We start from the raw sequence: 26,424 nt of genomic DNA, 5'->3' as shown, positions 1-26,424 counted from the left end.
ATTCCCCAGGATCTATTGCAGTACTTTACACATAAATGCTTAGTATTTATCGTGTGGAATGATAAAATTAAATGTAGATATCTAGAAAATGGATACGTTGACCCAGTAGAGGCTCCCTCAAAGGTCAACTATTTATAACTATATACTCTTTTTATCCCTGATCAGTTGTCACAAATGGCAAAATTCCTTTCCACATCTCCTTTTTACTTTTAGATTCATAGTGAGGGTCTTGTAAACCGAAAATAAAATTCTAATTACCCAACCAATTGAATGGACCCCTCCTGTTGGCCCACAGCATTCCTAAGTTAACTGTAAAAATTAATTCCAGCCAGGATGGGAAGTGGAGGTTGGACCTGCTTCATTATATTATCCACCCTTTGGAATTTAGGCACAACTGATCCGCATTTAACATTCAAGTAGAGACCTCGAGACTGACAACGCAGACTCTTTGTAGCAATAAGATACCAACATGACAACTGGTCCTAAAAGAAATCAAAGTACTTTACCCAAAATAAATTTACTTGACATATTTTGAAATGACCCTGCAAAGCTTTCCCTAATGGGACACAAGGGGAAAGGAAAAAAGACCTTCCCTTTCCAGGTGTCTTTCCTGATCCAGGAGAGAATTAACTAAGATTCTGGCATTTTTTTTTTTAAGTTGGGTAAGAAACATTTACAATCTATTCTCTCTGAAGCCTGGTACCTGGAGGTTTCATCTGCATAATAAAAACCTTGGTCTCTATAACCCCTTATCTTAATCCAGACCTTCCCTTCTGTTGATTCTAGGTCTTTTCAGTAAACTTGTTCAACCAATTACCAATCAGGAAATCTTGGAATCCATCTTTGATGTGGAAGGGTCCATTTTGAGTTGTCCTGCCTTTATGGACTGCACCAGTGTACATCTTAGATATATTGAATGATGCCTTATGTCTCCCTAAAATGTATAAAACTGGGCACATTTTCTCATGACCTTTTGCGGTTCTGTCACAGCAATGTCCTTAACCTTGGCAAAACAAACTTCTAAATTTATTGAGATCTGTCTTAGCTACCTTTTTGTTTGCAGGTAGATACCTTAGATACCTTTTTGAAAATCAACATAAAATGTAAATTTTCAAATAAGCAATTTGATAATATGTATCAGTAAAATCTCTGTAAACAAACTAAAGAATAAAACTAAGACTAAGTAAAGAAAATAATTTTCAGCAAAAGCAATAACCAGTATGTCCAATATTTATTTAACGTTAGAAAGTATATACTCAAATACATTACAAAAGCTTTCTTTTATAGACAGAGAGATGAAATGATAACTATCATTAAATTAATCATATATTGTAAGATAATGTACAAAGTAGATACATTTGATTTGTTTTATAATAAATTGTTTAATGAATGTTTAAAAATTATGGTACTAGGATTCACAAATCACAAAATTATTTATTTTAATAGTATGTATCATTTTATAGTGTGGACGCTTTTGGTTTACTTTAACCCAATATGGATTCTGTCTTTCTTGCCTTTGTTAAGTTCTTCATTCTAGAGACTTACCTATGACCTGCCTTTCTGGGGTTATTTCTTTAAAATGTGTTATTTTATGGTCACCTTACTTACAGATTTGTGCTTGAAAGCAGTAGAATATTTCTGTGAATTTATTTATTTATTTATTTTTTTGTGGCCACATCAAATTCTGAAAGGACTGTGAACACTCATCCAAGGCACAGAGTAGTATATCAGCTCTCATTTTTTTAAATTGGTCTAAGGATAAAGCATCACAAACTAATAGTTTCAATAAATCCAATTATTTTGGTAGGTCACTTAAAGCATTGTTTTCCAAAATGAAAATAATTTTTAAAAATTAAAAACCTGGCTATATAGAATATTAAAGCTATAAAGAAAACATGAACAAATATGCCAAGATAGAGTATCTGTCAACCTCAGAGTAACTGATGATTGCCCTGTTGTCCATGGGGTAATTGTAACATTTTGCCAAGAGAGAAGTAGGAAGTTCTCAAAAAAAAAAAAAGAAAGAAAGAAAGAAAAGAAAAGAAAAAGCTGCCTGATGTTTTGAAATAATGGGCATTTATCTATCTTGCTGTCAGTTAAAATACAGGGTAAGAATGGCCAAGTATTAAAAAGCCTCATGGAGGAGTACAAAAGTGGCAGAAACAAGTAATATAACTGCGAAGTGTTGAACCAAAAGTTCACAAAATAGAATTTATTCTAGTAAGAGGGGGGAAAAAAGAGCAGATGAGGCCAGGTCTGCCAGTAGGATGTGTAAACACCTGTGAGCTAGGCGTCAGTCAAGGGCTGGCTTCTGGCTAGCTTCTAGCTGGGCCAGGTGGTGGTAACAGTATGCAGCAGAGACTCCCTTGTTTTGGGGTCATTTCCTATGCTTATTCTCTCTGTTGGTTTCCTTCTTTTGCTTCCACCTCCTCATTCTGACAGCACCTGTTCTATAAGATTATTTTGGCAGGCAGCCTTAATGTAGATTTTAACAAATTCTCTGTGCCAAGTTTTCTCTTTAAGTTACTAAAGGTAATTGTTAAAAAACTTTCAGAGCAAGTGGGATAAAACAAAACTGTTCTATGGAGGCTATAACAGTCAGTCAACTATGCTGGTAGCCGTACGACTTCTTATGAATTTCACGTACTACATTAGAAGCTGGCTTGTCGACAGGAAAAACTTTAAAAGTTTTTTATTGTCTCTACAATGGGGCATACATTTACCTCACTTCATTCATACTAACATGCCCTGTTTGACTTCTGTTTTCCTTTAATAAAGCTATGTAGATTCCCAGGGACTGAGACAAAAGCAGTTGATTTGCATTAGGACAAAGCATTTTCCCAAAAATACAATGTGACTCTTGACAACCTGTTGCCTTGGAGACTAAGAACTTTACATGTGAGTTTTCCGAATGATAGGTATTTTTAATTTATCTATAGAAGATTCAGTAGGATTTTCTTATCTTAATAGCTCCTGCCCAACTATGTACCTTTTGCCATATGGAGGTAGAAGGGGAAAATTAAAATGATCCTCAAAACAGGAATGGCACAGTTCCTGTTTGGAACACATTAGATCTACTGGAAGTAGGGTTTTGCATCCAGTAGAACCAGAGCTTTTCACACATTATTTACTCTTACCACGTTGCTCTTCTTTAACTCCAGACTCTTATACTGAATATTTATCCCTGAAATATTAAAATTCAGGTAACATTAATTTAAAAGAAACCTCTGAAGCCCCTTTCTCTCAATACCTATTATGCCACACTTCACATTCCATTTAATTTTAATTGGGAATGGAGTGAGATATGAATTATCAAGAGAATTTTCTCACAAATTCTGTTAACAGATTTTTTTTTGATTGCCATATATCTGAATGATGTTTTTAAAAATTTTTGCATTCCAATTTATGTTCTTCTAAATTAGAAAATTGGAATGTGTGACAACGTAGCTTGATATGTGCTAAAAGCACAGGTGTCAGAAAGATGAAAGGTGATGGTTGAATAACATAAAGGTTAATAGTCAAGGAATTTGACAGCTTTGTAAGAACAACATATTTACTTAATAAATTGAAAGTGGGTTAATCAATCATTCAGCATATTCTAAGTGTGTGGTATGTGCATGAAAATACACTGGATGCTATGAAACATTTTTTTAAAAGCAGTTAAAAAGCATTAACTTGGCTCCATTTATGATTTTTGTCATTGTGAAATGTAGAATTCAGTATGTTTCTTGCTACACAACTCTTTCCAACTATAGGAAAACAAAATAGGCAGTAAAAAATAAAATAGGCAATGATTAGGGACATATTTAGGTATTTAATATTTGCTAATTGTAAGATAAAGACACTGCTGATGATGCAGGGCAGATGAGCACCAAACTTGGGGCTTAGCCTGGGAGGATTCTTGACTTCACTCAGGAAACAATTCAAGAGTGAGTCAGTGGTGGAAGAAAGCATGTCCATTGAAGCAGCAGTGCACAGCAGAGTGACTACTTCTTGCAGAGCAGGGCTAACCCATAGGCAGTGTGCCCATAGTGGCAGTGTATAGGCTGTTGGCTAACAGTATTTATATCCACTTTTAATTGTGTGCAAATTAAGGGATAGGATATTCAGAATTCTCTAGAAAAGGAACGGCAACTTCCAGGTGTTGCCGTAGCATTGTAAACTGTCATGGTTCTGGTGGGACTGTCTTATGCTGATACACATCAGGGAAACTAGAAGTTGCTTTCAGAGAAATTTGCCACTTCTGTCTGATTTCTTCATTTTATCCTGTCAGGACCAAGAAAGAAGTCCTGCTAATCTACCTCATTCTCCCCTCAGAGAATATATACTCCTCGTTAAGTTTAAGGGAGTTGCAAAGGGCAGAGGTCTCTCTTCTGTTACTGTTTCCTGCTGATCTTATGGGCATGAGCCTTGCTTAGTGTTGGAAGAGTAAACATCTCTGGATGCCTGATCTAAGGGGCCCAAAGGCAAGACGTCTTTATTTCCTTGGTCAGAAGATGGGATGAGTTGGAAGTCTTGTGCCAACATCTTCTTTATATGGAAACTTTATAGTCTGGGAGACTCAAACTATACTGAGAGGTTAAACAAGCACGGGACAAAAATTAGCAGTAACAAGTTAGATATCAAAGGTCCCAGGAAAGGTAAAAGCCAGATAAGACTTGAGAGGGTGCTTTTGATAGTCAACCAGAAAGTTGGGGTCAGTTCCCTGGTTATAGCTATGTAACCAGGTAGCTTGTTTTTATATATCCCCACTTGTCTGGAGTAATATACTTACAGCAAGTCTTATTAATAACTGCACAGACTCCACCTTGTTTATCTAGTAAATAGTTGAATGCTAGTCTGTTGTCAAGGACTACACTTGCAAAAGAGCCTAGGGACTATTGAATTCCCTTGAATGCCTGACCTGTGTTAATGGCCATTGACTATAGGGTTTGAGTCAAGTTTTTTAGGGTTGATTCATGGTGGATTAAGCCACCCCAGGGAGCTTCTAATCCTGCTGTTGCCCTGATTCCCACCAGAATTAATACTATTACTTATTTCTGGTATTCTTGGGTCTTATGGGGTTGTAAGCAGTGACCCCAGAAGGGGTCAAAGTTGAGACCCTGTTGGGTGTGACATCTAAACTGTGCTGCCAAGTTGGGTTTACAGAAATATTTTTCCATTGCTCTAATTAGCATTGTCAAACCACCCTTGTTTTCCACAAAGTTGTGGTACTACCACCTTCTGAGATTAGACAGTTGTTTTTCCCTTGCAAGTTCTGATGTGGGAGGAAGCACCACATATGTTTTCTCAGTTACAAGTGGAATCTGATTTCCTTATCCATGGCCTTGAAAACTTGGTCACTAGGGTTGGATCAGAGCATCATAGGAATCTTCCATTTTCATGTCATTAACACATTTAACATTTGGGGACCACTATGGAAAATTAGGAGATCTGAGGAGATGGCCATGAGATTTTCTGAATGTGCCAGAAGGTGGAATTCTCTATCTTGGGGATGTTGATGACAAATCTAGCAACCATGATGATGATTTCCTGATATTATAATTTCTGAAATATTTGCCATAGATTTTTTTCCCACCCACACTGGATTAAATTAATTGGGAGAGCAAAGAGGATTAATAGAGGCAACATGGTGTCTGGTTGGGTCTTAGAGTGGCCTCTACACTCAAAATGGACAAAAGAGGTGTTTCCCAGGAGGAGGCAGTTTACCAAAGGAATGGAAAGGAACTATTAAAATCAGGAAGAAGAGAAAAATTGTGTCTATGCCCACCCATAGCATTTTGGTACCACTTTTGGCTGAGTGTTGATTCTTTTAAATAGGTAGAGGAGGTCTTCCAGAGGTGTAGGTTGTGGTGTCCTCCTGTGCCTGTGGGGACTCAAAAGAAACAAACTTAATCCTGGACAGGTGCATTCAGCCAGTGATCCCTCCTCAAAGCCCAACAGCAGCAGGAATACCCAACAACACATGATAGGGGCCCTTCCATCCTAGTTGGAATTCATCCTAGGGGAATCCTTCCTTCCAAGTTCTTAATGGGACTAAGTCTCCTGGTTGAACAGGGAAGCTATTCTTTTCCCTTGTGGGAAAGGGCAATATTTTATTTCCATATTTTTGAAGGGCCTTTTGAACCTGACCTAAATTCCAAAGTGGAGGGCATAGTGAGGCATGTGCAACCCCGTTTTCCATCATGTGTTGAATTAGTTTTCCAGGTTTCTTAAGCAAATTAAATGCTTTAGACCAGATGGGAATGGAAGTTGTCAGACAACCACTAGCCCTTAAAACCCTTTTAAAGCAATATAAGAATCAAAAACCAAAAGCCAAAAATATGGGTACCCACTAAGAAAAATCAGAAGTATAGAGTCAAGTTATACTGGAGGGAAACATATAGACCTCTAAGATAAAATATTTCAGCATCAACTAGTAACAACAGTAAGAACCAGAGAAGAAAAAATTATAGAAACTGTTGAAAAAGCTTAAGGAGAGAGTTATCATCTCAGGCTTTCTCAATACCTTAAGAAAACCTTGTTTTAACATAGAGGATCATTTTTTAGAAAAATTATTATAAACAATTCCCTTTTAATGACAGCCAACTTAATCACATACAAAATTTCTTCATAAATTTCCCTTCACAAACCTTATCACAACTCACACAGACCATTTATAACATGCTTAGATTTTCTGACTTGTCTTACACTACCTATTCCTTAAATAAGCAGTCATTTTACTTTAGGACGATAATTTACCATACAGGATCTTTTTTTCATATACAGTTATTCTCTTTTCTTTATAACCTTTCTTACCATAAATATATCTTCACATCTATAACTTTCTTCACATTTCTTTCCCCTTCTTAACTGGTTCCTTCCTGCTTGGTTTCATAACTAACCTTTTCAAGTTCGTAACTTGAATCAACCTTTAGGTAACTTCTAAAGTAGACATAATTAATTTTTTCTAAATAAGAATGTATCTTAGTTCGGTATTTTTTTTTTACCCGCCACATGAAGAGTGACCCACGACTATTCTGTGGAGATGGTAAGGTGTTAAGTGGGAGTCCTGCTGGAGCACAGGCCCTCTTAGTCTTGGGCTTGATTGGCCTAGGCCCCCTTTGAAGCTTGTAACAGTCCCTTTTCCAATGGCCTTCTTGCTTACAGAAGACACACTGATTCTGGCCCATGGACCAGTGAGTCAGGGGCTCTCATCTGGACATCTGAGACATCAATCTTGTGACATTTCCTTAGGATGGGTAATCCTGAGTTGCTGGAGGGACTTAAGGCTGCCACTAAAAATTGTGCTTTTGGGCTATTTCCTGTGGTTCCCTCCACCGCTTTTGCCCTGTACCTATTGTTATAAATTCTAAAGACCATGTTTAATGGTTGACTCATAGAGGTTTGAGCTCTCATTTCTGCCTTTTGTAGCTTCCTCCTAATGTCAGTGATAAACTGAATGATACAGTGCATACCCAGGACAGCTTGCCCTTCCAGGGAGTCTGGGTTTGCATTAGTATGTTTTCTGAGTATCTTAATCAAATGGTCCAGAAACAGAGTGGGATTTTTGTTCTTCTCCTGAGATACTTCTCTAACCTTGTTATAATCAGCTGGTTTAAACACACATTTTAAAATATCTTTTATTAAAAAAGTCACTATGTGATATCTGTGTTTGAAATCTTGGGATACCTTCTGATAATCCCACAGAGGGTCTAGGACCATGAGGGCCTGTAAATAAGAAACTTTTTCCCATTTTTCTTCTTTTTCACAAAGCACATCTAATTGTAAAGTAGTATGATACTACTAAGCTGGGATCACAGCTTCACCCATGTGATAAATGGCATGACCCTGGTTAGGAGCAGCCATTCTGTCAGCATATTTATGGGCACTACCCAGAATCCTTTGTTTCTTTTTTACACTACAGCAGGTTGACAATAATATTTGCAAGTCATGCCAAGTTAAGTCAAAGGACATGATCAACTTAACAAACTCCTCTATAAAATTCCCTGGATCCTCTGAAAACAGGTCAATTTTTTTCTTGCTAAAAGCTAAATCAGACATAGCAAAAGGTACATATACTCTGATTGTCCCCTCATCTCTGTCACCTACCTCACACAATGAACATAGGTTCTATTCTGGGGGCTATTTAGTGCCCCACCCCTGGTAGTACTGGTTGTGCTTACTTCCTTGGGCAGCAAGAGGAAGGGGCTAGTTGGAAAGGGGGAGGGGTACCTAATGACCTTAGGGTGGAATCCTCTGCTAGAGAACTGGTGGAATCTCACCTCAGAATTGAAATACTAAGGAGGCTATGAGGAGGGCATGGGTCTTCTAGGCGTAGCAGCTAGGAGGGGATCACCTAAGATATCAGGCATGGCTTCTTGGTGCCTGGGAAAACCATGAGTCAGACACATTCTACAATTATCCTTCAAGTCAGGATCATAGTAGAGGACTGTGAAAGCCTGTAAATAAGAAACTTTCTCCCATTTTTCTTCTTTTTTACAAAGCACATCTAATTGTAAAGTAGTATGATAGTATAAGGAGACATTTTTTTCTTTTCAAGCATTCTACTTTTAATTCTCTCCAATTGCCTAAAAGGCACCATAGTGGTGAGTTTTTCATCTCCTGGTGATGAGTAAGTGTCCCCTCTGTGTCCCCTTGGGTATTGGGTGAACCAGGAAATGAATCTTCTGGCAAAGTGGTCAATTCAGAGTCCCTGCCATTTGGGTGCCTTGGACAGAAGCACAACTCACCAACTATATACTTGTCCCCAATTCTCTCAGTCCTTTCTCCCCTAATGTCATTGTTTTTTCCACCAACAATTTTATCTTTCACCATGAAATATATGTTTTGTTTGCAGATTTTGCTTTGGCTCCCTGCTAACTATATTTGTGCAATTTTTTAAGGCAGGGCACTTGTTTGTGAGAGGTCCCCCACCGTTGTCTCTGGGATATTAGTCACATTGTTCTCTGTCCCCAACTTGGCTATTGGGGTTCACTGTTGCCTGTCCCCCAGATGCTCCAGAATTTTTGGCATTTGGTATGGGAACTCTCCTTGGACAATACTCAGATCCTCTGAGTCTTTTGGCATTTGATACTATTGGCCACTCCCTGCGTATTCCAGGGTTTTGGGCACTGGCATTCCCTCTAGGATTGTGGGTTAGAGTCTCATCCTAGGGGATTCTTGGTCTTGGCCTCTTGTTGTTTTCTGCCCTAAATTTATAATTTTCCATAACAGCATATTCTTCTCTTATTGTCAGTGTATTTACACTTTTTCTTCTATTCTTTGCATACATAAAAATACATCTTTTGTCATACTGTGTTCACTGGCAAATGCAGTCATCTATGGCCCACTCATTACTTACAATCCACTTTCAGGATGCTTTGCTACAGGAGGTGGGAATTTGCGGAGGAAAATAAGGGAACTCTTGCTAAACTGAGAGAAGCTTCTGTGTCTGATAGAAGTCCTTCTTAGACATGGGGACAGTAGAAAGCATCCTGAAAGATGCTGGCTCTGAAATAAGTTTTTGGCTAGCGTTCCAGCGGTGCTGTGTTAGCAGCTCTTTAGTGTTACAGCCTCTGTGTTACATTGCTGCAGCTTCTGTTGCTGATTTCACCTTGCTGTTTCACCAGCACCTCGTGTTGTCTTCTTGAGCTGCACATTTGGACACTAGATGATGCAGGGCAGACCAGCCCCCAAACAGAGGCTTAGCCCTGGAGGGTTCTTGGCTTCACTCAGAAAGGAATTTGAGAGTGAGCTGGTAGTGAAGTATGCATGTTTATTGAAGTGACAGTGTACAGCAGAATGACTGCTCCTTGTGGAGCAGGGCTAACCCACAGGCAGTACACCCAGAGTAGTGGCATTGGCTGGCAGTATTTATACCCACTTTTAATTACATACAAATAAAGGGGTGAGTTATTCAGAAATCTCTAGAAAAGTGGCGATAACATACAGATGTTGACATTTCATTTGTAAACTGTCATTGCACTGATGGGAATGTCTTATGCTGATGAACAGCAAGGGCAACTACCTGTTGCCTTCAGCACCATTTGCTGGCTCTAGCCAGTTTCTTCATTTCATCCTGTTGGGACTGAGAAAGAAGTCCTGCTGGTCTCCTACCTCATTATGAGAATAATTAGATGAGGGCTGAATATGTGTGCTGTGGAATTTTCCGAGAGGGCATTTTAGAGGTGATACGGCTTGAGCTGGACTATGACAGATGGGGAGAATTTGGGTGGCTGAGCAGTCAATAGAAAACTTTGTGGTATTACCCAACAGCATGAACCATAGAGGCGGTACTTTAGCAGGTAATGCCAGGGAGATTGATAGTGCAAGAAGGAGACATTAGTGACTTGAACAGAGGATTTGTCCTGGAAAGTTATTAGATGTGAGAAGCAGGTACAGCATTTAACCTAGTTGATGGACAGTTGCAAGTTCTTGAGCTGGAAGTGCCATTATAATAATATTGTCTTCTGAGGAATTAACTTGAGCTGGGATTAGAGGCAAGATGATTGGCTAGGAGAGAGTTTTGGGCGTTATGCACTAGATGAAGTTGGCTGAATGGGAGTGGTAATGGGGGAATCAATGAAGAAATACAGTCTAAGTAATTAAGCTATATTTCACCGATACTTATTTCTTATTTACAAATATAGTACAACAATTAACTCATTCCAGAGACAGTAATTAGCAATCAGGTTAAATTACTTTGATTACCTCTTTTACATTTAATTAACAGCATTTTAAGAAAACTGCTTTCTAAGATATTTTATAGTCTATATCATTTCTGTTTTGCTTTTCCTTTATTCTTTCCCTCTCCCTTTCCCTACTTCAGCCCATTTTCTCTGTCCCACTCTTTCCTACGTTCCCTTTTAAAAGGACAAAATTTTAGGGTATATTTTACTAAAGTGAAATGAATCAAAATAATCATGATTTCATGGAAGTATTCTGTAAACATAATTTAAAAGTCACATAGGCTGGCCAGGTGCTGTGGCTCACACCTGTAATCCCAGCACTTTGGGAGGCCGAGGTGGGTGGATCACTTGAGGCCAGGAGTTTGAGGCCAGCCTGGCCAACATGGCGAAACCCTGTCTCTACTAAAGATATAAAAATGCACTGGATGTTGTGATGTATGCCTGTAATTCCAGCTACTCAGGAAGCTGAGGCAGGAGAATCACTTGAGCCCAGGAGGCAGAGGTTGCAGTGAGCTGAGATCATGCCAAAGCACTCCAGCCTGGGTGACAAGAGTGAGATTCTGTCTCCAAAAAAAAAAAAAAAAAAACAAACCAACAATAACAAAAAAACAACAACCCCTCCAATACTTCTTTCATTCTTCCCACCCCAATCCAGTCCTGATTCCAAGAGGCAACCATTTCCAACTGTTCCAGGTTTTTCTTTTGATAGTTCTATGCTTATAAAGTTATTTCTTGATTTTTAAATGGTTTGTATTACCCACTGACTTCTTGTTTTATTGGTTGAGAATTTGTTTTTCTATATCTGACATTCAGCAATATCAAATATTTTTCCGTCATTTTAATTACAAGGTTATATCACATGTGTTTGTTAAATTAGTAGTTTTTACATTTATAACAACTATGTGAATATTGTGTGAACCAAACCATATATTATGATTTTTTTCTTTCTCATACATTAAAAAAGTCCTCAAATTCTTTCCTTTTTTTGTTCAGTTTTTAGCACATCTTTCACTATTTGTTCCCAGATGCTCCATTACAAATGTCCTAAATGGCTATCAATAATCTTTTAATTTTCTTTTCTTTCTTTCCATTTTTTTTTTTTTTTTTTTTTTTTTTTTTTGAGACAGAGTCTCACTCTGTTGCCAGGTTGGAGTGCAGTGGTGCAATCTCGGTTCACTCACTGCAACCTCCATCTCCAGGATTCAAGAGATTCTCCTGCCTCAGCCTCCCAGGTAGCTGCGATTACAGGCATGCGTCACTATACCCAGCTAATTTTTGTATTTTTAGTAGAGACAGAGTTTCATCGTATTGGCCAGGATAGTCTTGATCTCCTGACCTTCTCATCTGCTCGCCTCAGCCTCTGAAAGTGCTGGGATTACAGGTGTGAGCTACTGCGCCTGGCCTTAATTTTTATTTATTTATTTATTTGAGACAGAGTCTAGCTCTGTTGCCCAGGCTGAAGTGCAGCGGTATGAACATGGCCCACTGTAGCCTTGACCTCCTAGGCTCAAGTGATCTTCTCACCTCAGCCTCCCATGTTTCCAGGACCACAGGCATGTATCACCATGCTCGACTAATTTTTTAAAAACTTTTTGTAGAGACAAGGTCTCGCCATGTTGTCCAGGCTGGTCTTGAAATCCTGGGCTCAAATGATCCTCCTGCCGTGGCCTCCTAAATGTTGGGATTACAGGCACAAGCCACTGTGCCTGGCCTCAATATTTTTTTAAATGGTCAAATTCATAAAATAACTCTTCAGCTACCTTAAACTTTTCTGTTTTTGTTTTGGGTCTGATAATGTTCCTGTTATATCCCTTTATTCTCCTGCATCAATTTTAACTATCATTTCTAGGCCAGGTAACTGTCATTCTGGAACTTTTCTTTTATACTTTTATGTATTAGGATTCTGTGTTACCTGCATCCAGTACCTTCCTAGGAAAGGGTGCCTGGGAAAGTTTTTTGACTTCTTACATGCCTGAAATGTCTTTTTTCTGCTCTCCTATGTGATTGATCGTTTGATTTAACATAGGCAGCTGCTTCTCAGAACTTCAAAGCCTTTGTTATCTTGTGGTATTTCTTTTGATAGATCAGAGTCCATGCTGATGGTTGGTGCTTCTTTACTCAGATAATGTTATGATCACTTTGCTGGATATCTGTATGCCTTTTCAAACTGGACTTTCAATTTCGTATTTTTGTTTTGTTTTGTTTTTATTGTTACTATTGTGATATTCCTTCCTGTGATTTCTATCTTCATTTCTGAAACTTCTATCAGAAAAATGCTAGCCATCCTGCATTGATTTTTTGATATTCTCTGTATATCTTGTGATTTCCCATTTCCTTTCGTTTCTGATGAGTTCCTTAGTTTTATTTTTTATTATTTTTTTCATAATTTTAGGAACTATTTATTCTGTGATTATTCCTATTGTATGTTATTCTTTTTTGTTTTATTAATTATATAAATTATATATTAATTTCTATTTTGTTGAAATCTTTCTCACTGTCTACATTGTCTCTGTTTCTTCCTGTTTTCCTTTTTTTCTGCTTGTTTGGTTTGGTCTTTTTCATGTTGAGGTATTTCTCATGTATTTGATAATTGTTAAATACTAATTTTAAGAATGAAACACTAAGAGTTGATAACTATATGCTACTTCTTAGGTAGGATTTGTTTTTTTGGTGAGTTTCACTATGAAATGATGAGGAGAAGACCTTTCCATTTTTACTTATCTGATGATACTTTCTCAGCGGGTAGAAAAAAACTAATGGAACAGAAGAAACTAATCTGGGACAGGAAAAGAATGAAATTCCCACAAGTCAGTATGTAAACTTTACCTAATTCCCTTGTTTTAACTTTGCACTTGGTATTCCCAAGTTTGAGATACTCTGGTTCAGTCTTTCTAGGACGTGTACCTTTGCTCTTTTGTTTGGAAGAGGTGAGAAGAGGGACCAGTCTTCTGGTTCTGCAGTCAGAGGAGGAGACCTTATTCGAACATTCGAGGAGTCCTATTCTTAACCGCTGCAGTTTTCTCCTGATTTTCATAATACCTGGTAATGCCACTTGCTGAACCCCTGAGGGGTTCTGTGGTGCAAACTGACATTCCTTATTGATGACTTCCTCTGCAGACTCTTATGTTGTACCTTGTGCTCTGCTAATTCAGTTACACTTCTTCTACCCTTTTTCTGTCTTGTGACAGGTGTTTTTTGTTTTTTGTTTTTTTTTTTTTATTTTTGTTTTGTTTTGTAGACAGAGTTTTGCTGTGTTGTTTTTGCTCGAGTGCAGTGGAGTGATCTTGGCTTACTACAGCCTCGACCTCCAAGGCTCAAGCAATCCTCCCGCCTCAGCCTCTGGTATAGCTGAGATTACAGGTGTTTGCCACCACACCTGGCAAATTTTTAAATTTTTTATAGAGATGGGGTTTCACTATGTTGGCCAGGTTGGTTTACAGGTATGTAAATCTCTTGAATATTGTATCTTCTTTCCTGTTCTCTTTGCCTTCATGTGTAGTACTTTTTTTGAAATTTTCCAATTCTTATTTTAGTTGGATTTGGGGATGGAGAAGAGGTAAAGATGTATTTAACCAGAAATTAACTCTTTATTTTCAAAGAGAAGAGTAAGGCATTATATTATTCATTAGATTGACTAGTTTCTGTTGGTTCACAAACTTAATTTTATAATGTGGGACTCAAAAGTGTGTATTTTCTTTCTATAAGTTTTCTCTAGATCATGTTGGCCCAATTCGAATAGCAGTAACATAATCATGAAATGATAGTAAGCATAAGTGAGTCCCAACAATGTGGCACTCACTGTCACATAAGTTGCCTTGCATATACACTCTGATTAGCAGCAGTGACAAGTACATTTTTAAAGGGAATGAAGAGGCAGTTTCTGGGTTGATTACCAATACTTTACTTAAAATAATAAAAGGTATTGATTGCTTATACATTGTTAAGCTCTAGAATGTGGATTATAGTGTCCTGTGTGGGAATATAGGTTAATTTATAGGTACTTGTGGCAATAGCAAGAAATTTCAAGAGGTGAAGGTGGTGAGCAGGACATGATCACTCTCTCATTTCAATGCCTCCTTGGGCCTAATAATTTAAAAGGATTCACATTCTACAGATAAAAGTTCTTTTCCTTTCTCAGTATTCTGTTTTATTCCTTAGGTCCATATGACCAAATCCTACATTCTTCCTAAGATATCATTTTTCTATATATTTTTTATCTTCATTTTATACTCCTAGAGCAATAGTTCTGAGTCAAGTCACATTGGGACATAGTTTGGTGAGAATAGTTTTAGCTCTTTAAACTTCAGATTAAATAAAAGTTAACATAATTGTGAGCATATTTTGACACGTTCTCTGAAGCCTTTCAACTTACGGCATTTCACAAAATGTTGAAATAGTAAATTACAAAAGAATTAAAATGCTTCACCAATTTGTACCTCACTGATGTCATCATATTCTGGCAGCATAAAGCTGGAGGTGAAAAGGAACCACCTTTATAAATTACCGAATGAAATGTAAATATGTGCAATCTTTTTGGGAAGCAATTTGGAATATGTATCAACAGCTTTTAAAAAGTGCCTACCTTCTGATCTAGACATCTAATTTTAGAGTTCTCTCCATAAAAGGAAACCAGAGATGTTAAAACCACATTTAGTTCATTATGAACTATGTAAACATAAAATTGGAAACAACCTAAATTCATACAGCGGGAGAACTTTAAGTAAATTTTGGTGAAACTGTATGATAGAGTATTATATAGCTCTTGAACACTATGTTTTTAAAGGGTACATAACACACCATATGAAATTTCTGATGTGTTAAGTGAAAAAACAGAACGCAGAATTGTGCTCATAGTACAGTATAAAGTGGGTTCAAATTAATGTACATATGCCCAGAAAAAAACTAGAAGAAAATAAACCACGCAGCAGATAATTTTGTCTCTGCATTATTGAATTATAGACAATTTAAATGTTCTCACGAATTCTTACCTACAATTTCTAGATTTTCTAAAGTATGTATTACTTTAAAAATACAAAAAGCATATAGTCTTTAAAAACACTTAGAAAAACAGAAAAAAAAAATCTTATCAGTTTGCTGGTGACAGTAAGTCAGGCTAAGTGTTGTTTGGTTCTTCCCTAGTTTCATATCATCATCTGGGAATGGTGCTAACAGGATAGAATTGCTCTCTTTACTGCACTGGATTGTTATTAACAATTTTCTGATTTGGGAAAAGGCACTGACTCCTATCATTTATATTGCCTCCTTTCTTCAGTTACATGAGTCGACTCTCCCATCTTCTATATCTTAAACACAACTATTGAACTGGCATATGATTAGTTGCTAATATATATTTTATTACTATTTCTTGAGACAAGGTCTTACTCTGTTATCCAACCTAGAGTGCAGTGGCACAATCACAGCTCACTGAAGCCCCAATCTCTCTGGGCTCAGGTGATCCTTCCACCTCAGCCTCCTGAATAGCTGGAACTACAGTCATGCAGCACCATGACCAGCTAATTTTTGTATTTTTTGTAGAGACAGGGTGTCAACATGTTGCCCAGGCTGGCCTCCAATGCCTGAGCTCAAATGTTTCACCTGCTTTAGCCTCCCAAAGTGCTGGGATTACAGGTGTGAGCCACCACGTCTGGCTTGCTAATGCATGTTTTAAACTTGTGTATTTTTATTTACAGTGCAACTTTAAAGAAATTGGAGCTGTTTTCTGACATGTTTTTAAAACATTTGTTAAAGGTTTCCTAGTACTACAGAGCAGATCTAACATATATAAGAGCTAGAGAACTGAGATGGAGTTGTTATATGTGAAATCGCTTAGAAAAGAAAATCAAATGTGAATAGTTTAGCAGGATGACCAAGCTAGATGTAGACTCCTTGGCCTATGGCAAAGTTCTATGCCAATGATTTTATTTGGAGTGTGGGAACTGATAGCTTGATATAAAATCACCTGCTGTCAATTAAATATACAACTCTATCTTTTTAATAAATAGAATGAACCTTTCTTGTTTGTTTATTCAATAATTGTAACTTACTATGTCAGATACTAAATTAACATCCTTAAGGAGGTCACAATCTAGGAGGAACATGGGCAAACAGTTCCTTATTTTATGGCATACACTAACTCTGAAAGTTCAGCAATGATGTTTTAAAATGTTATTTTTTATGAAGTAAAGAAAAAGCAATTTTAGGTAATCTTTGGCTTTTATAAACTGAAATGTCATTGACAACCGGAATTAGAGTAAAACTATCCCCAAACTGGAGGAATCCCCTCCCTATCCACATCATATAGCATCACTCTCAGGACCCCCTCTTACTGCAAAACTCAGCCTCTACTCAAACAGTTCTGGTGATGGGCAGCATTTATTCTACAAAAGTGTTTTTTTTCCCCTCCTCCAATGGCTCTTTTAAAGAAAAAAATACTTTCTTTTGGTCTATATTGTGAAAATACCTAAAACATTTGATAGAAATTGAGCTCTGTCAACAGTGTTATTTATACTAAGATCAGGACAATTTCTTGACATCATATTGTTTTATTACTAAGTTTGGCCTTTGTTTTACAAATGTAATGTTCATATTTGAATTTTCAGATTGGTTAAATGTTAATGAAAAGCAATCCAGTTGTTAATTTTTAGTAGTGCCTTTTCTCTGTATGCCTTTATTTTATTTTATATTAATAATTCATGTTTACCCATCAAAATGAAGATTTTTTCCAAAACAAAACAAAAAAATGGTTTCCTAGTGACAAATGTTATATATGAGAAAAGTTAGAGGTGTGTAACTGGGTTTTATGAATTAAAAAAATGGGGAAAAATCATCCTGATTACCTGTAATTAATATTGATATAGTGTCTAGACTATTTTTAAGTAAACAGACTTTTTTTATGTAATTTAATTACTAATTACAGTGATTTTAAACACCTGAGCTTCCTTTTCACTCTCTGTAAAACTCTTTAGAAAATAAAAAATGGCCGGGAGCAGTGACTTATGCCTGTAATCCCAGCACTTTGGGAGGCCGAGGCTGTCAGATCACCTGAGGTCAGGAGTTCAAACCAGCCTAGCTAACATGGTGAAGCCTCATCTCTGCTAAAAATAGAAAAATTAGCTGGGCGTGGTGGGACATGCCTGTAATACTGGCTACTTGGGAGGCTGAGGTAGGAGAATTGCTTGAACCCAAGAGGTGGAGATTGCAGTGAGCCGAGATCATGCCATTGCATTCCAGCCTGGGCAACAAGAGCAAAACTTAGTCTTAAGAAAAAAAAAAAAAGAAAGAAAAATTAATGCATGCATGATGTTGAAATGGAATGAAATGGGTGAGATCTAGATATTACTTACTTTTATGAATCTCAGCTACACCAAATTCTTTTAGAATATAAGTTATATAAGCAGCACTGCCAGTTTTGAGAGTATAGTTTTAATAATAGAATATTTTCAAATGAATATTTAAAAACATATACATTTTTAAGTTCAACGTGCAGATAATTTGGTCAAATTAAATGATAAATCTCTGTAAGGTGGGGCAATGGATACTGTCTTAGCTTGTTTTCTGTTGTTTGTAACAGAGTACCTGAAACTGGGTAATTTTTAAAGAGAAATAATTTATTTCTTAAAGTTGTGGAGGCTGAGAAGACCAAAGTTAAGGGGCTGCTTCTGGTGACAGTCCTGAGCCTGTGCAGGGCATTCCACGAGGAGACATGCTAGCCCAGCTCTCTCTTTCTCTTCTTATAAAGCCAGCAGGTACACTCCTGTGATAACCCATTAATCCATGAATTTATGAATGGATTAATCCATTCCTAAGGGTGCAGCTCTGATGACCCAATCACCTCTTAAAGACACCATGTCTCAGTACGCCATACTGGGGATAAAATTTCAACTCTTAAAGGCACCGTGTCTCAGTACGCCATACTGGGGATTAAATTTCAATTCTTAAAGGCACCATGTCTCAGTACGCCATACTGGGGATTAAATTTCAACATGAGTTTTGGAGGGGAGAAATATTCAAACCATAGCAAATACTATGTTCCTGAATATTCAAGAGATGGCACTATGCTGATTTTTTTTCTGTAGTCAGTGTGCAAACATTAAGCATCCAAGAGCAAAGTCTTGATCACTCTATTAAAAATGAAATTATAAAACATATTGGCTGTTTTTGATATGATTATTATAAAATTTTAGAAGACTACAGTAATTAAACAGCAATGTTAAAATAGTGCTTAAGGCCTAAGGCAAAGATAATATTTGGAACAGCTTCAATAATGAAATATAGTACATTAAAAATACAGATATTTCTAGTTTTGCCATTCTTGCCAATAGATTAAAGAATCTTATGTTTGATCGAATTGATTATTATCATGTGTGTTAATTTTACAGTTGTGGAAGGGTGCTTTTAACTTTCATATTTTACATTTAACCCAGACGACTTTATATTTTCATTCACTGAAAAGAGGAGGACCAAATAAGTGTCGTCACTGCTGTAGGGTATAGCTTTCTTTTCTTAATTGTAGCTCCTGATATGCTGAAAAGTTGTCACATACTTAGGTTCCTCCTGGACCCAAATCCTATTTGGTCTCTATTTTTCCATCTGGTGATCTCTGAAGACTTGGAATCTGTCCCCAGATTTTGTTTATATTATCAAAGCTATATATATATGTATATATGTGATGTTTTCATATGGTCTTATTCTGCAGCATAGTTAAAAGAGATGATTAAATTAAAGCCACAGACTTGTTTTCTTTGGCTAAAATATTTCACCTTTGTTAAATAAGCAATTTTTTTCCTTTTTTGTTTTTTAGGAGGCCGAGGGAAGAAAAGGATAATTTAAATGAAATTTAGTTTCTATAAAGAAAACGATTAAAAACAAGGTAAGTTTTTATCTTAGATATTTTATCCAGGATAAAGGCAGAGATTCAACCAAGTTTTTAATTATAATTAGGTATAGGAAATTAAAGTTTAAAGTATGCTTACAATATGTCCAATTGAGTATTCTGTTTCAAAAAGGAAATTTTATTGAGTTGTTTATCTTTTGGGGGCAGTTGTTTACTTATTTTCCTTTTAAAATAAGCAATTAATTTAATAACTTTATAGCATTTTAAATAATCATAAAATGTATGTGATAAAGTGCTATATGTTCTGTATATTTTTTCTATTAACTATGGATTGTTTCTAAAACCATGCCTTGAATAATAAAGGATTCCATAGTGTATGTGCATTTTAAACATAATATGCTTTGTTTTTGAAGAGACAGCAATCTAAATTTTTTCAATCTGCTCTGTGTTTAAATGCAAATAAGTACATTCAGTTTTCTGTTGGTGCTGTATTTGATACTACCAACTTTTTATTTACTAATGTAGGACATATAAGGCACACCCTATAAAAACATCCCGCAAACTACTCTATGGTTAGTGTATGGCTAATATATTACCAGATATTGTGGACTTTGTACATATTCCTCACGTAAGTTATTCGGATAATTGTTTATATTAGAAAAACGTTATTTATCTAAACTCATTACATCATTTTAAATAAAATGGTTCATGAGAAAGAGCTGGATATAGTTGTTAGAATGTTAGAATCAGGGGTAGCCTTACCAAAAGGCATGTTTCAGACTGACAAAAGTCATGCGCTTGAGTGTAGTGGAGGCTAAGAGAGCCCATGCTCCTGCATCCAGGTCAACTGTCAACTACCATATTATTTGGTGATCAGAAAGCAATGTTTTAAGCAGTTTACTAAGAATTAATGTCCAAATAAGGTAGTTTGCCACTTAGAGTTTTAATGTGTTTTATGAAATCAATTGCATATTGAGGTTAATGTGTAACACATACTAATATTTTCCATTTAATAAAACAGGAAATAGACAACCGGTTAGCTTTTTCATGCTGAGTTTTGCTGATATTCAGTGGAAGACACCTGAAATCTATTTTGAAAGGCTGATATGGTGGAAGGAACATAGGCTTTGGTATCCACAATCCTTGGGTCAAATTCTGCCACTGCTACATTTATGTATACTTGGAGAAGTTTCTTAAGTGTTTGAGCTTCAGTTTTTTTTCTATGTAGAATTAGAATAATATTCCTCTTTTACAGTTGTTTTGAAGATTCATAAAAATACACATACAACATTCTAGTGCCTTATAGATACTAATCATATTAGTGAAGCCTATTATGAATACTAATAATCTATAATAATTAACTACGTAAGACAATAATAATAGCAAATTTTCTATATTGTCTTACAGTCGTTGGAACACTTTCAAATCCAACGTATATAATCTTCCCAAAAACTCAGAGAAGGATCTTATTATTGTTGGCATCTCCTATATTATTGTTGGCATTACCTCAATTCAGGAAGGTAATGCTCAGGGAGATTAATTGACATGACTAGTAAATGATGAAGTAAAAATGTGAGCCTAATTGTCTAATATTAGAATTTCTGCTCTTTATACAAGAAATATCCACTTTTCATTAATAGTTTTTAATTTCACATTCTCAATGACAGACATATCTATTTGGCCTAAAATTTTTAGTTTAGATTGATGAATAAATTCCTAGAAACCAGGTATTAATTTAGTGTTTCCTATAAATCAATTATAGGCCGGGTGTGGTGGCTTATACCTTTAGTCTCAGCACTTTGGGATGCTGAGGCAGGCCTATTGCCTGAGCTCAGGAGTTTGAGACCAGCCTGGGAAACATGGCGAAATCCGTCTCTACAAAAAATACCAAAATTACCTGGATGTGGCAGCACAGGCCTGTAGTCCCCGCTACTCGGGAGGCTGAGGAGAGAGGATCATTTGAGCCCTGAAGGTTGAGGCTGCAGTGAGGTGAGATTGTGCCACTGCACTCCAACATGGGCGACAGTGACACCCTGCCTCAAAAAAAAAAAAAAAAAAAAAAAAAAAATCAATAATGTATGGAGTTAGCACCAAACAATTTCTTGTAATTGCACAATGATTTATAGTTTCCTGAGTGCTTTTTACTTGCTTTAATTAGTTGAGGCACCAGTGGGAGCAGGATAGGTGGCTATACACCTGTGTTACACATTATAAACTTTAAGTCCAAAGAGGTTGTGTTTTGCTAAAGATGATGAGATTACTAAACGGTGGACTTTTGTGTCTCCAATGTTGTTTTTGACTATGGGTTTTATATATCAGGTTTTACCCAAGTGAACTAAATTCTTTTTCATTCAGCACTTGTAGGAAAAGTTTTATGTTTAAAAGTAGATATTCTCAGAAATGCAAAATGAGCAAGACAAATTCCTTGCTTTTGTAGATTTTAAACCTGGGAGTAGAGGAGACAAAAATGTATTTAAATGGCAAATGTTATAATAATTAGAAGCATAAGTGCAATGACATGTATAAGAAAGCAAAACCGAACAAATCTGGATTTGTATATTTGGTCAATTAAACTCGTCAAAGGTGTTAATAGTTTATGTGGAAGAAAACTAGAAGTGACCATAGTTTTCTTATAATCTAAAGCCATGCAATTTTGTTCTTAAAAGAATTATGGACTATAATGAGTTCTCAACAACGCGCTAACATTTATTATAAGAAATATAATTAAGCAAGACAATGTTGCTTTATATTGATGCTTAATGTAAATGCATATGTGTTCATTAAGTTTAGAAAGTGAAAAACTTATTTCCATGTCTTAATTCATTCCACTTATGTTTAGGTGGGAATTAGATTTAATGAGTTATAATCATCTTTAACATTTGATGTATATATCTTCATCTGGGACACTTAGCTCCAGGGTACTTCAAGTAGCACATTAAGAAGAAAAATTCTTCCCTTGATTTCACCTGGGAATGAAAAAATTCTTGAAAAAATTGAGTATATGTAGTTCAGAGTTAGAGTCGTTTTCCATTTCTTGTGATTAATTCAGAAAATGAACAATCTGGGCTTTCCATTGTACATTCATTTTAGAATGGGTAGTTTTTTGTTTTACATTTAAAGGTGCTGCTTTCAGATGAATGTTAGGCAATTCTATCTTTAAGCATAATATAAACCGTTAGCTAAATGTGGTCATTTTAATTCAGCTAATTATGTTCTCCATGTCATATTTTATAGGTAAAGTAGAACTTTTTGTTTTAAAGAAATCAGAACTGACATTGTTGATGAAATTAAACAATTGGATGTGCTACTAGCCTTTTGTCTTTAGATAATGCTCACATTATATATTATAAATATCTTTTAAAATATTTATATTTTGTCTAGAAAACAAAAGAAAAAAATGAAAAATTAACTATTCTTCCACCACCCATTATGTGTACTTTGCCTTTAATAAAAGCTTTATACATAAATAAAATAGTATCATATCTTTAATGGTTTTGTAACTTGATTTTTAAAGGTAATAGATCATGAATATTTTTCAATATTATTAAATATTCATTTATAACACAGTTTAATGGTGAAATTTAATAAATACACTGTGAAATGAATTATACAATTTATCTAAATGCTTATTGTTGAACATCGACACCCCTTTCTCTTTTTCTTCCCTTCCCTTCTCTTCACTGCCCTCCCCTGCCCTGCCTTTTCTTTTTTACTCTTTCTCCTTCCTTTTCTCCCCTCGTTCCTTTCTTCTTTCCCACCTTTTAACGTTTCCTCCATTGTTAAAATGTGACAATTAAAAAAAAAATCTATGAAGCATTTCATTTATTATTCATTTAGAATAATTTCATAGAAGTAGTACTGATCGATTAAAAAATATGTACATTTGTGAGGGTGTTTTAAAGTATTGTACTTTTCTCCATAAAAGATTGTACCAATTCACATTTGTATATTTATGGTGTACAATTCAAAAAAAGTTTTGTAGTCATATCTACCAATATTTTTTTTCTTTTATATTGTAGGGAATTGTCTTACTTAGTGAATTTGGGGCAAAATATTTTAGACTGGGCAATTTATAAACAATCAAAATTTTTACTCACAGTTCTAGAGGCTGGGAAGGTCCAAATCAAGAAGCCAGAAGATTCTGTGTCTTGTGAAGTCCCATTTCTCATAGATGGGGTCTTCTATGTTTTTTCACATAGTGGAAGGGGCAAACGATCTCCTTTGAGTTTCTTTTTTTTTTTCTTCTTCTTTTTTCTTTTTTCTTTTCTTTTTTTTTTTTTTTGAGATCTCGCTCTGTCACCCAGGCTGGAGTACAGTGGGGCAGTCTTGGCTCACTGCAGGCTGTGCCTCCCGGGTTCACCCGCTTCTCCTGCCTCAGCCACCCGAGTAGCTGGGACTACAGGCACGCACCACCACGCCTGGCTAATTTTTTGTATTTTTAGTAGAGACGGGGTTTCACCGTGTTAGCCAGGATGATCTCAATCTCCTGACCTCGTGATCCGCCTGCCTTGGCCTCCCAAAGTGCTGGGATTACAGGCATCAGCCACCGCACCCAGCCTGAGTTTCTTTTTACAAGGGTATAATCCCATTCGTTAGGGTTCTGCCTTCATGACCTAGTCACCTACTAAAGGCCCTGCTCTTATTATTGTTGCACTGGAGATTAGCTTTCTACATACGAATTTTAGGAGGATGCAAATATTCAGACCATAGCAGTGAGAAAAAATAGCATCTTTTCCTTACTCATTGCAAGTTTCATGGCTGATACCCCTATAAGGAAACACAGAGCAAAAAGAGAAAAGTGTAACAAATTTATTTAATATAAGTTTTATGAGACACAGAAATCTTCAGAAAGACCCAAAGCCACAGGGAAGTTATTATTAATTTTTTGAGACGGAGTCTCACTCTTGTCGCCCAACCTGGAGTACAATGGCACGATCTTGGCCCACTGCAACCTCCGTCTCCTGGATTCAAGCGTTTCTCCTGCCTCAGCCTCCTGAGTAGCTGGGGTTATAGGCGCCCACGACCACGTTCCAGTAATTTTTGTATTTATTGTAGAGAAGGGGTTTCACCGTGTTGGCCAGGCTGGTCTCCAACTCCTAACCTCTGGTGGTCCGCCTGCCTTGGCCTCCCAAAGTGCTGGGATTACAGGCATGAATCTCTGTGCCTGGACGAAAATCCAATGTTTTGAACAGTTGTGCAGAAGAATGATTGGAGAGCAAAAGGGTATGATTTAATGGTAATAAACTGTGGAGGAACTGAGCAAGACCTCTTTGTTCAGATTCTTCTTGGCCTTTCTATAAGCCATTCCATCCTTCTGGGTATAGGGGATGACTTCTCTAGAATGAGGATCTTATTACCACTTTCAGGTCAGATAACTCTTTTATGGCCAATTCTCAAAGGAAAAGTGTGAGAGATCATAGTGTGACCTTCCTGTTTCCACTGTTTTCTCAATTTCCGAGGTGCTGTATTTGGGGGTTGTGTTTTCCACCACCCCATCGATATTATTTGCTTTTGGTATATGATTAGAGAGAAGCCTTATCCTCCGTGTGTGTGCACGCGCCTGTGTTTCTTCTGGTACTATCTATAATGGTTAGAATTCATACATACAGATATAGATGTTGGTATAAAACCGTAAGTTTTCTTTTAATATCATGCAAATTTAAGGTGCTGGGTGATTACATTCAGTTTAGATGTCAGGAAAAGGGATCTCTGTGAACTCAGCCCTACCCTCAAACTGCTCATTATTCTATTCCCTGTCATGGGCCATGATGGGAAGTGGAATGATTTGCCACCTAAATGAGTTTACTATCTACTCTTGTTTTATCCTTATATGAATAAAGATCCTGGATATCTGGGAGACTGATGCTGAATTTTTTCACATCTTTAGCAAGTATATGTAGCAGTTCTGTTCTATTGTCTTCTTTCCCATTTGAATATTGAATATCATCAGAAAAATAGCTAACTTTTTTTTTCTTTTGCTTGCTTCCTTTTCTTGTGAAAAAAATTTCGACCTGTTTCTTAAATAGAAAAGGATGCATTCTCTTGGTTTAAAGAAAAAAAAAAAAAAATAAACAACGTTGGAAACTATTGATCTGGCTTTCAAATCTTGCAGTTGTCTTTCTTAATAGACAACTTATAGAATTGTGTATTATTTCAGGAATTACTTTACATTAAGGAGAGCTGTGAAGCTCAGTTTTTAAGAATATGTGTTCTTGAAATGCAAAGAGCCAGACATTGGATAATTTTAATAATTTTAAAATTCTTTTTTTTTTTTTTTTTTTTTTTTTAAGAGACAGAGTCTTTCTTTGTCACTCAGTCTGGAGTACAGTGGCACAATCATAGCTCATTGCAGCCTCAAACTCCTGGGCTCAAGCAATCCTCTCGCCTCAGCCTTCTGTGTAGCTAGGACTACAGGTACACACAATCATGCCTCACCAATTTCTTTTTAATGTTTTCTAGGGATGGGGTCTCACAATGAATTGTTCAGGCTAGTCTTAATATCCTTGCTTCAAGCAAACCTCTCGCCTTGGCCTCCCAAAGTGCTGGCATTACAGGCATGAGCCACCATGCCCAGCTACATTTTTATAGAAATATATTTTTATTATAAGACAACATGTAATTGCTATACACAAACAACATTCAAAGCTGTGTATTTTTATATTTGTTAGAATATTAATAATGATTAAAACATGTTACAAATTATATACTCTGTTTTGGCGTTTTTACTCTAATAACAAAAACTCGATTTTTTAAATCATTGACCTACATGAAATAGTTGACCTACATGCAACAAAAACCTTGTTATTGACTTAAAAATACAGAACTTTATTTTTAAACTTCTATGAATATTGTATAGCACTGTGAACATAAAAATTTAGCTGCTTTTTAGTCATTTCATCTCATGAAATATCTTTTGGAAAA

The 26,424-nt window shown here is 36.4% G+C and overlaps 1 long non-coding RNA gene across 1 annotated transcript in view; it reads left to right on the top strand.

Moving 5' to 3' along the window:
* LOC111521417 overlaps window positions 1-26,424 on the top strand; it is a 334,287-nt gene that overhangs the window by 114,893 nt on the left and 192,970 nt on the right. The window contains exon 3 of the long non-coding RNA XR_002724942.1: window positions 19,471-19,539. This is a non-coding gene — a long non-coding RNA (uncharacterized LOC111521417). The remainder of the gene's footprint in view (window positions 1-19,470; window positions 19,540-26,424) is intronic.

Source organism: Piliocolobus tephrosceles, chromosome 2, assembly GCF_002776525.5.
Source record: "Piliocolobus tephrosceles isolate RC106 chromosome 2, ASM277652v3, whole genome shotgun sequence".
In the NCBI taxonomy this organism is placed as follows: domain Eukaryota; kingdom Metazoa; phylum Chordata; class Mammalia; order Primates; family Cercopithecidae; genus Piliocolobus; species Piliocolobus tephrosceles.
This window is presented reverse-complemented; position numbering and strand designations above follow the sequence as displayed.